We start from the raw sequence: 12,222 nt of genomic DNA, 5'->3' as shown, positions 1-12,222 counted from the left end.
TCACAGGATATACAAAAGTCAGATTTCAAGTAGTGCTACAGCTACATGTGAAAACCCAAATCATAAAGTTTCTGGAAGATGACAGAGTATCTTCAAGGAAGATACAAAGGAAAATATTACATCAAAAATAGTTAACTTTGGTTTATAAAAAAAAACACTTTAAAGTGAAAAAAAGCCATTCAATGGAAGAAGACATTTGTAACCAGCAAGGGCTCATTTCCAGCATCTTAATAAAGAACCCCCACCAATCAGCAGGTCAAAAACGACAACACATCTGAAGGAATTCCACCCAGGAAAGTTATGAAAGCACAAACCTCAGTTTCCTGTAAGATTTAGCTACAAATACTGACACTCTCCATGAGATTTACTTAGTGAAAAGAACTATATATTAACATTTAAATACTTTAATGCTCATATTTCAATAAACCCATTCTCCTATTCCTTCTCTAATCTGAAGCCAAAAATAAATTATCATTGAAAAGGTCCATTTAAGAAGTATTTGCCTACTCCAAGGTTACAAAGGCATTCTCCTAAAACTGAGACCTACTTATATATTCATCAACAAAACTGTATATAGTGATATATTCACACAATGAAACAGTACACAGCAATGAGAATCAACAGTCTACAACTAGAAACAATACAGGCACATCTCACAGCCAGAATGTTGCACAAAAGAGTATGGGATTCCAGGAATATAAAAAACAAAAGTAGGCAAAACTAACCTGATGTTAAAGTCAGGAAAATGTTTGGGGTATAGGGTGGCACACAAACAGAAGGAAGCACAAATAGGGAATAAGAAGTGTGCTCAGTTGGTGAAAATCCACTGAGTTCTTCATTACTGACAAAATTCAGTGAAAGGATTTGTGTTTTCATTCTTTTAAGTGTGAAGGAGGGGCCAGTGCTGTGGCATAGTGGGTAAAGCCACCGCCCACAGTGCCAGCATTCCACATGAGTGCCAGTTCAAGTCCCGGCTGTTCCACTTCCGATCCAGCTCTCTGCTATGGCCTGGGAAAGCTGTAGAAGATGACCCAAGTCCTTGGGCCCCTGCACCCGCATGGGAGACCTGGAGGAAGCTCCAAGATCCTGGCTTCAGATTCGCACAGCTCCAGCCGCTGTGGCCATCTGGGGAGTGAACCAGTGGATGGAAGACCTACCCCCCACTCACCTCTCTTTCTCTCTGTGTGTAGCTCTAACTTTCAAATAAATAAATAAATGTTTAAAAAAAATAAAGTGTGATGGGGCTGGTGTTGTGGAGCAGCAGGTTAACACCCTGGCCTGAGGCGCTGGCATCCCATAAGGGCGCCGGTTCTGATCCCGGCTGCTCCTCTTCCAATCCAGCTCTCTGCTGTGGCCTGGGAAAGCAGTAGAGGATGGCCCAAGTCCTTGGGTCCCTACACCCACATGGGAGACCTGGGGGAAGCTCCTGGCTCCTGGCTTTGGATCAGCACGGCTCCGGCCATTGTGGCCATCTGGGGAACGAACCAGCGGATGGAAGACCACTCTCTCTGTAGCTCTGTCTTTCAAATAAATAAAATAAATCTTTTAAAAAAAATAAAGTGTGAAGGAGTTCATTTTTCAAAATTGTTTAGGGCATCTGAGGGCAAAAATGTATGAACACAAAAATCGAATAACTAATAAATACCTAAAAAGCTATATACGAATTACCAAAAAATATTAATAGAGGTGTCAAATCAAATAGTGACAATCAAATTTATAGCAATGTTGGTTTGAAACTATTTGAAACCAATAAGATTAAACTGACTTATATCAAGATTTAGTGGTTAGTGTATTTTCATAAAGATCTAAGACAAGCAATCTGATCAACAAGAGTGTTTTTAAATCTTAGAAATTAATAGATTCACAGGTCTAGTCAAGCTCCGTAATTTTACAAATGAGCAAAGTAAGGTCCTCTAAAGTTGAATGATTTGTTCAAGGTCATAAGAAGCTCTGAATAAGTGTAAACAAATGAAGTTATTTAATTAAGTTCATCTCCTCCCAATTTTCTGTAAGTTTTAGGGGATTTCCACCCACTAAGAGTTTGTTTACTGGCAATGTCCCTCAATGCACACACCATACTGACCTGAAACATTTTCATCCAAACAACTCAAAATTAATTTATTTGCCATCCTTGACAAATAGCCAAAAACTATTTTTTTGGCAAAAAAGATAAGACTTTAAGGTTCAAGATGTGCAGCGTAACAGATAACTTTCTGTTTGCACTGACAACTTTTTTGACATCAAACTTTAAGTGTGATTTAAAATAACAATTATAAATCAGAATACCAACACCGCCTATCATATAGGTATCCCACCAATAAAACTTTTAAAAATCCAATGATGACAAATCAAAACCAAGGATTTTCCAAAGGCCATATAAACAAATGTGCTACTTACTATCATTAAATTATACTAATTTAGTATTTTTATTAAATAACTATAATGAATATTAAAAATTAAATTCCCCCATTCATTCCAATTATCCTGTGTCCAAGAATAAGAAGCATGCTAACATCAGTAAAAGAATGACTTGTCATTTTGAGGCTAAATCCATCAAAAGTGTATAGTACATAACTCATTTAGACTCCTGAAAATAGTTTTATAAATTATAAAATACTTTAGCTTTCATCCCATCCCAACAATGTTCTTTCCACTATACTAACACTTTCTCCTTTTATTTAAAACTATAAAGTTCAGTGCCAAGATGAATTCCTGAACTTGCCATCCCTAGAGGAAACACCTGGCCCTTGAAAACCTGCAGAAAACTTAACAGTAAATCAGAAAATGGTTTTATAGTCACAGAAACTTAGTCACTAAAGAACTAGAGATCACAATAATATGAATGCAAGCAGTTGAAAATGACTGAGCAAATAAGCATTGACATGGTATCCTGAAAAGACAAAGGGCATTAGTGGCAAAAATGGTCAAATCAAGCAAAATCTGCAGTTTAGCTAATAGTAATGTACCTAATGTTAATGTCTTTTTTTAAATAAATATGTCATGGTTATATAAACTTGGGTGAAGGCTATATGGAAACTCTGTACTCTCTGAAACGTTACTGTGTCTAAAATATTACAATACTCAAAGCTACTTTTAAAAGAAATGACTTAGCACAAAAATACCAAAAGTTGAGAAATTTGTACCCCAAATTCTGACCCAATCAAATGTCCAGAGTCAGAATCTATTTCCAAACAATATATCTCCATTCATACAAGGCCTAAATGGGGAATGGGGCAGGTTCAGATGGGACTCTTTAAATTCTACTTCTCCAACATTATAAAATAAAAACAACCACAAAAAATCAAAAACAAAAACACTTTAGACAAAGAAAAATGTGAAACCATTCCTCAGTGGAAAGGGAAGGCAAGAATTCTATTTAAATACAGATGGCCAAGTAGAGAAGGGTATTCTAAAGGTTTTAAAACAGTAAAGCTTTGGGATTGGAGATATGGTGTAGCAGGTAAAGCCACTGCCTGCAGTGCCAGCATCCCACATGGGCAATTGCTTCACTTCCAATCCAGCTCCCTGCTATTGTGCCTGGGAAAACAGAGGAGCATACCCCAAGTGCTTGGGCCCCTGCACCCATGTGGGAGACCTACAACAAGCTCCTGGCTTCAGATCAGCCCAGCTTTGGCCATTGTGGTCATTTGGGGAGTGAACCAGCAGATGGAAGACATCTCTCTCTCTCTCTCTCTCTCTCTGCCTGCCTCTGCCTTTCAAATAAATAAATCTTAAAAAACAAACAAACAAAAAAAACAGTAAAGGCTGGTGCTGTGGCACAGTGGGTAAAACCACTGCCTGCAGTGCCAGTATCCCATGTGGGCGCCAGTTCAAGTTCCGGCTGCTCCACTTCCAATCCAGCTCTCTGCTGTGGCCTCGGAAAGCAGTGGAAGATAGCTCAAGCCCTTGGGCCCCTGACCCAACATGGAAAACCCAGAAGTTTCTGGCTCCTGGCTTCGGATCAACGCAGCTCTGGCCATTGCGGCCATTGAGGAGTGAAACAGCGGTTGGAAGACCTCTCTCTCCCTCCTCCCGCCCCGCCTCTGCCTCTCCTCTCTGTATGTAACTCCAACTTTCAAATCAATAAATAAATCTTTAAAAAAACAGTAAAGCTTAATAATAATAAATGCATAACATTTTTTATGCACCCACCTATGGGCCAGGTGCTATTTTAAGTGTGGTCACCCACATTATCACATTCAATCCTCCCAAGAGCCCTGTAAGGTAGGTACTACTTTTAATCTACATTTGACCAATGAGAAGTGCCAACTGCTCTAAGAAATACTGTAGCAAGTGCTGTAAGAGAGAGGTGGGGGCTGGTGTTGTGTCCTAACATGCAAAGTCACCTCCTGCTAGGCTGTCATCCTATATAGGTGCCTGTTCGTGTCCCATTTGCTCCACTTCCAATCCAGCTCCTGCTAACAGCCTGGGTAACACAGCAGAACATGGCCCAAGTGTTTGGGCCCCTGCTATTCACATGGGACACCTAGATGAATGATGCTCCTGGCTTCAGCCTGGCTCAGCCCCGGCCATTGCAGCCATCAAGGGAGCGAACCAACATTTGGAACGTTTTTCTCATTCTCTCCACTGTGGGTAGACAGGCCATATTTTTTTTTTGACAGGCAGAGTGGACAGTGAGAGAGAGAGAGAGAGAGAGATAGAGAAAGGTCTTCCCTTGCCGTTGGTTCACCCTCCAATGGCCGCTGCGGTTGGCGCGCTGTGGCCAGTGCACCGCGCTGATCTGATGGCAGGAGCCAGGTGCTTCTCCTGGTCTCCCATGGGGTGCAGGGCCCAAGCACTTGGGCCATCCTCCACTGCACTCCCTGGCCACAGCAGAGAGCTAGCCTGGAAGAGGGGCAACCGGGACAGAATCCGGTGCCCCTACAGGCCATATTCTTAAGCATCATACAATATAGACTTCTGAGGAGCCAAGCCAAGGAAAAGCTTTTGCCTTTGAAAAACCAGCCCAATACTCATGCTATCCCCATCCACAACCAGAGAAGAAAATCCTCTTTCCAAGGCCTGGGGACCCTTGCGAGGACAATGAAGGAAGATCACTCTACTGTAACCTTTCGGCACCTAACGTACCCTGTCCATGATCTTGCTGAAGCACTGTTATACAGAGTAGATTTTACAGTACTATCAACATTCAAATTCAGATATGTTGGGCTGCCCTGGGAATCTGAAACACCATATATGACATTTTTCCCCTCTGTGGGAAAATGGTGCTGATTAAAAAAAAAAAAAAGTTTTATAAATGGACCATGTAGAAATTGAGGCTTCCTCTAAACAGATTCTAGTCCTACAGATGCCAAGATAATTAAACTTTAATAAAGACACTGGAGGGGCCAGCGCTGTGGCATAGCAGGTAAGCTGCCACCTGGAGTGTTGGCATCCCATATGGGCACCAGTTTGAGTCCCAGCTGCTCCACTTCTGATCCAGCTCTCTGTTATGGCGTGGGAAAGCAGAAGATGATGGCCCAAGTCCTTGGGCCCCTGCATCCACATGGGAGACCTGGAGGAAGCTACGGGCTCCTGGCTTCAGATGGGTGCAACTACAGCCACTGCGGCCAGTGGAGGAGTGAACCAGTGGATTGAAGACCTCTCTCTCTCTCTCCCTCTGCCTCTCTTTCTCTCTCTCTGTGTAACTCTTTCAAATAAATAAATAAATCATTTAAAAAAATGGCGGCGGCGGGGGGGTGGGGGGGGTGCGGTGCTATGGCACAGCGGGTTAACACCCTGGCCTGAAGCGCCAGCATCCCATATAGGCGCCTGTTCGAGACCTGGCTGCTCCACTTCTGATCCAGCTCGCTGCTGAGGCCTGGGAAAGCAGTAGAAGATGGCCCGAGTCCTTGGGCTCCTGCACCCATGTGGGAGACCTGTAAGAAGCTCCTGGCTCCTAATTTCGGATCAGCACAGCTCTGGCTGCTGCGGCCAATTGGGGAGTGAACCATCGGATGGGAGACCTCCCTCTCTCTCTCTGTGTAATTCTTTCAAATAAATAAAGAAATCTTAAAAAAAAAATAAAGACACTGAAATTACTCAAACAGTCCAGTTTTGCTCACCCATCAAAGAGGCATTAATCTTTACACTAACACGAAAAGAATGTTTTTAATGAAAAAAGTTAGCTTAATATTCTATGGATTTCCTGAACTATGGCCAATTGTGGATGTATCTACCAGCTAATATTCTGTTCTCCCTGGCCTCTTCATTAACTTTTGCATTAAAACATCACTAATTAGACAAATATCTCTCTTACAACCCCCTAACAGAAGCGGTATCATCTTAAAGCAGTAACAGTGGTAATGACAATGTAATAATAATAAGAAGGACTAACTCTTTAAGTACTGAATATCGTTAGACATGTTTAAAGTAAAACACATCATCTGGCTCATTTAATTCTCACATGAGGTAGATACCACATTATCCCCATTTCAAAAATGAGGAAACAGGTCAAAGATTAAGCAATTCTCCCAAGAATACAGAGCTAGTTAGTGTCAGAAGATCTGAACATTTGAGCGTGTTATCCCTAGAGATCATGTTTTTAACCAAGTAAATTAAATAATTTGGTAAACTCTTAAAATGAACAGAGAGTGCTTTCTCAAATTCATTATTCAAATAAGATCGGTTTGGAGATGCCCTCCAAAAAACAAAAACAAAACAAAACAAAAAAACCCATCTTGCCTTTTATTAGGAATATTTACTTCAACCAAGCTAAGATTAAACCCATTTACAGAGAACAAATTTTAAATGTGTTTAGCTTGGCTTTTATCACTTCAAAATCGCTCATTTTATTGTTTGAACACCACAAACAGTGGTAACAGTATGCAACTTGAACTAATAAAATTTTATTTTCAAGCCTTCAGGTAAAACAAACACACTGTCCATGTTTACCGTAACTAAATTCAGGTAAACAACTGCAGTAGGTTCAATATCTTTGAAAAGTTTCAAAACAGAAGCAAGAAACAGTAGGAACAAGATATTCTTTTTATGACAAACCAAAATTCTGTTTTCTCAACAACACTGTAAGATCTGCTTTAATGACAAACAGTAAACTGAGAAGGGATAAGCTCAAATTTTATTTCAAAACATATTTAAGGGCCGGCGCCGTGGCAGAGTTGGTTAATCCTCTGCCTGCGGTGCCAGCATCCCATATGGGCACCAGTTCTAGTCCTGGCTGCTCCTCTTCCAATCCAGCTCTCTCCTGTGGCCTGGGAAGGCAGTAGAAGAAGGCTGAAGTCCTTGGGTCCCTGCACTCGTGTGGGAGACGAGGAAGAGGCACCTGGCTCCTGGCTTTGGATGGGCGCAGCTCTGGCTGTTGTGGCCATTTGGGGAGTGAACCAATGGAAGGAAGACCTTTCTCTCTGTCTCTCCCTCTCACTGTCTGTAACTGTGACTCTCAAATAAATAAATAAAATCTTTAAAAAAAAACATATTTAAATTCAGAAATCCTCCATAGACAATGCAAAAAACCTATCAGTTTTTCGGTAGGAAGTGCCATCTGATCCACACACACATTTAATTTCAGATAGCTAAAGGTGTACCACCTAATCTCACCAATTAACAAAAAGCAGGAAACCCCAACAACTTCTGGAGCATAAGTTGATTTTGTTTAATCACCTACTAGAACCTCAGAATCTGCTTTCCCAGGAAACAATGGTCAATGTGCTAGGTTTCCAAGCAGCTCCTAAGAGCCTAAACACCTGTTAGGTGACAGAAGTATAATAAAACCCCAAACTGCATGGGCGATAATTCTATGGGAAAACTCATCTAGTATTCCAACTGGGGGTATGAGCAAGGACTACTGTCCCATTCAGCCCTAGAAATGGAAATAGGAAATACCCCCCCCCCCCCCCCACACACACACACAGGGAGGTGAGCTTCCTGAGGATCACAGTCCTGGACTTCCATGATCAAGGCAGAGCAGGAATAAAGGCAAGAAGGCAAAGTGTGGGATAGGAGGAGACCCTGGGATAGGGAAAGCCAGAGTGACTTGGGAGAGAAGGAAGGGTGGGATGGAAGCAGAAAGGAGCAAGGAAAAAGTGAGCGGGTGGCAGTGGGCTGCCGCAGAGGATGGGGGAGCAGCGCCTGCTCTGGTAGCACAAGGCCTTTTCCTCCTTACCCTTACAGAGAGGGCAAGAGAAGAGAGAGAGAACCCACAGCAGGGGTCTTGACACTGCCTCCCTCACTCTGACTGTTCCCATTCTGCTTTTCAAGAAAGAATGGGGCTGGTGTCTCAGGGTCTTATCCATGTCTTTCTCTACCTTCTAGAGCTCGGGAATTGAGAGAATAGACTTCAAAGGAGTTCTGGTGCCCTCCTTGGCACCATTCACCCTGCCAAAGATCTGCTTCAAGTGTGAGCTCAGGGAAGGCTGGCTCTAGGTAACAGCACTAACAGCATCAGAGGGGGAGGAAGGTCAGGGAGAGGAATCGGAAACGGAGGCAAGAGGGATGTTGGAGAGCCAGACAAATAAATTAATAGGGTTGCCAACGAATTAAACTCTAATAAATGTTCTTAAATATTTAGGATTGGTTCAGTCTGACATATTTCATCAGTTCCATTTCACTTTTAGACAAGTATCTGTGGTTATGATAGTAATTTGGGGTTTAGTAGGCAAAATATATGAAAATAAACGTCTAAATACACACCAATTTCCTGGTGTCTTGTCTTTACACTGTGGCAATATAAATAATTTCAAAAAGGCTTTTTTATTTACCTGGTAAGCACTCAGCTACATTATTATTTGCCAATTTTTTCACCCTAACAGCCCAAATGCCATGAGTCATTACTTTCACAAGTAAGGAAGTATATTTAACTCTTTCTTGAGCATGTAATTAAAAATACATTCACTTAGACCAAAGATTGCACATCAGGAATCCAAGGTATTATTTAAAATACAGTCCTATGCTCCATGTAACACACACACACACACACACCTGCTGACATGTACTGAGGAACACACTTCTTTTTCTCTTTCCATGAGACATGCCTACTTAACTGAAGACCACAAATAATTTACTTCTTAAAAGCAGTAAATCTCAAATTCCTTAACTTTTCTAGAACTCCCAGAGATAATTAAGTGGGTAATCTGACCGAATGACCTAATGGAGAAAAGAGTGCCAGACACCCAGCATCTTTTTGGTTCTTTTTTTTTTTCTTTTCTGATTTCTGTAGCTGTTCTTTTGGGTTAACTCTACCCAAATGTGGACTTTCCCTTGAGCAGAGATAAGGGCCAGGATTGGCAGGTTCTGCAGCACATCAGAGACACAACAGCAGAGACTGGTGGGAGACAAAGGTAATCATCACAGCAAGATGTTGCTGCTATTTCACCAACATCCCAGACACTGCCTGGGAACCTGTAAGGTCTTTCTGTCACTACCCAGTAAGAGATTATGCAGGATCCCTTAAGAGCTGCCATGTTTTCTACAATCCATGAACTGGGCCTGAAACCTTTGTAAAACCATGGTCAGCTAGCAAGTACTCTACTTACTGGAGAAGGTAGGGGCGTGTATGTTTACCTCCAAGCTCCCATAAAACAAACGAAAACTCCCATAAATAGCTGCTACTTTGTTTTAATAATGTAATTTGGAAAACTACTGAGATCAGAATAAACAAAATTTTTTATCTTTTCAGTATCTTAGGAATGCTTAAAACAGGAGGCTAAGTTACTGAAAACATCTGAATTTCAGATAGGTCACTACTGTGTATTAGCAATCTTAACAGATCAGCAGACTTCTGCTTAGGCTCTGGTAGAAAACAGACACTTCTGAAAAAAAAAACTTCAAATTATCTTGAGTCAAGGACACGGAAAGCTTTCAAAATCACCAACAGAACTGAAAGGTTACTTTGTAATAAAAATTTCCATTTTCATAAAGTGTGTATCAGGCACATAAACTTAAGCAGAGTATGGTAGAAAAAAATACATGTTCTAGAGTGAGACACACATATGAGTTTGAGTTCTAGCTCTGCAATTCACCGGCTGTGACCCTCATGGAAGTCAGAGAAGAATACTGGAGGTTAGTGTCCTTATCTGTGCAGCACGGATAACGTTATCTTTAGCAGAGGGTAGCTAGGAGGGTTAAACGCACACTACCCCTCAAGCCCACAGCCTGAACACACTCGATATTACTCAGCTCTGCTGGCTCCAATACAAATCATATACAGTATGATATTGATAATTTAAGGAGAATATGTGAAGTAAACATACAGGAGAAAATTCAGGGTGACTGAACAGAGATGACATCTGTCAGATGTAAAAATGGATATCACATATTTAATATTTACTCTCCCTTAAGTGTAATGTTCCCTAGAGTAAGCCAGTGGTAAGCAAATGGGGAAGGAGCTGACCCTAAAGCTGCAAACATTCCTACCAAACACTGGTTTAAAATTATGCATACCTGTATACTTGCATTCTTCCTGTGTTCATAAAAAGACACCATCACAAAACTTACCATGGGGATGCTGCTCTTTATAATTTAACATTGCAAAATGAAACTCTCAAAAGCCCTTTCCTGGTCAAAAAGTTGTTTCTTCTTACAAATGTTCTTATACACTATGGCAAATCATTTATAAAGCAGAAAAAAAAGTCCTCTTGTCCTTTCAAAGTGAAGGTGTGCAAAGGGAGCTTAGCCTGTGGAAGTATTCGTTTATTCCTTTTATTTTTCTTCTACAAACCAGGATAAATAGGTTATTAGCAAAAATCACTGTGTGATTGACAAGTCACTAGAGAACACATCAAACTGACAAGCCCTGTCTGGACCAAAGATGACAAATTTTCTTGAAGAATATAAGTAAGTCACCTTTCAGTAAAGACAGCAACACTTTCTATTTTAATAGACGAACAGTAGGAACTTTTGATTTTATATGCAGCTTATTTCACACCTCCCCTTGCCCTCCACACCCCAAATCCTGCTTTTATCCACTTTATGACCTGGCACAGGGCACTGGAGAACTCCAACTGGGAAGAACTCTAATCTGTTGTTGGACCTCCGAAGATTGCCTGCTTATGCGATCCTTACATAAACAGAAACAATGCTTTCTCCTTGCTCAACACCTGCCAACAAGCATTTGCAAACCTCCTTTACAACAATCATTACTATTACTACTAACCTTCCGTCAACAGCCCCAACCCTGGTGCTGCTAGTCCTCAACTCCAACATCTAGACGGTGCGTGAAAGCCGCCAGTAAGGTTCACTCCCCGCATCGGCCAGGGTCCGGCAAGGAAGGAAACTAGCCCCTTGGTTTGACCGGTGAGAAAGCCAACCAAGCCGCCCCCCCACCCCGGCCACTCCCTCTCTCCCCTCGGCCTCCCGGGGCGTCCGGGGCGAGCGCGGACGCGCCAGGCCCTGCGCAGACCTCCGGCAACCCCACAGTTCTCCGTGTCCGCTGCAGCCTCAGGCCGAGTCGAGCCCCCGAGACACCCGCCGTGGCGCACACGCCCACCGCCCCAAGCGCGAGGTCACCAGGACGACCCCGGGACACCCCGACGCCCTGGCCCAGGCAGGTGCCGGGCCTCCTCGCCGACACTCACCCGGCTGCTCTCCGGCCGCCGCCTCGCCCTCACGCCCGTCGCCTGCTCCCGCGGGGGGGTCCGGGCCGGCGCCGCTTCCCCGCCCGACCCCCCTCGGGTGCGCGCCGCGCGGAGCCCGGATCTGGTGTGAGCCGCAGCCGACGCCGCTGCCGCCACCGTCGCCGCCGCCCCCTTCCCTCCCTCCTCCCTCCCTGCGTCCCTCCCACCGAGGCCCGCCTTGTATTTCCTGGATCCGGTCTCGGCGAGAGCTTGGCAAACTAGGCGCCGGCTTCGGGGCTTCCGTCGGGCGCCGTCGCTCGCCAGGCACAAAGATGGCGTCGCCGGGGACCGCTGATGGGGATCTCGCGAGGCTTTCCCCCAGGAACGGGAGGGCAGAGTCTCCCACAGGAAAGGTGATAAACTAGAGCAGCTCGAGCAGACGCTCCCCCAGATCGGAAATGGGCCGGACCACTTACGTGAGAAGTTCCTGCGCTTGCGCGATGACGCATGCTTAGAACGGCACCTAAAGTGGCACCCTGTTTTCCGGGTTTTACCTGTTCTCTGGAAGGCACGGGGTGGAGGAACCTAGAGTGAAGCCGGTGAAGAGCTTAGCAGGACCCGGCGCCAGAGTGCGAGGCGTCCCTTAAGGCTGGCTCATCGCTTAGGAGCCCGAATGGCCAACACACTCGACTCCCTGGGAATCCTCCAGCGC

General features: G+C 43.7%; 1 protein-coding gene across 5 annotated transcripts in view; it reads right to left on the bottom strand.

Annotated features, from left to right (window-relative positions):
* The window catches only part of TAB3 (TGF-beta activated kinase 1 (MAP3K7) binding protein 3), a 77,220-nt gene extending 65,600 nt beyond the window's left edge, over nt 1-11,620 (bottom strand). For 2 of the 5 annotated variants that reach the window (XM_062184576.1, XM_062184578.1), the window contains exon 1: nt 11,532-11,591. The gene's annotated coding sequence lies outside the window, so the exon portion shown is untranslated. Of the gene's footprint in view, nt 1-11,531 lie in introns of all 5 variants that reach the window. The other 3 variants (XM_062184577.1, XM_062184579.1, XM_062184580.1) reach the window with 3 other exon arrangements.
* Nucleotides 11,621-12,222: the final 602 nt, after the last annotated feature.

Source organism: Lepus europaeus, chromosome X (genome assembly GCF_033115175.1).
Source record: "Lepus europaeus isolate LE1 chromosome X, mLepTim1.pri, whole genome shotgun sequence".
NCBI lineage: Eukaryota > Metazoa > Chordata > Mammalia > Lagomorpha > Leporidae > Lepus > Lepus europaeus.
This window is presented reverse-complemented; position numbering and strand designations above follow the sequence as displayed.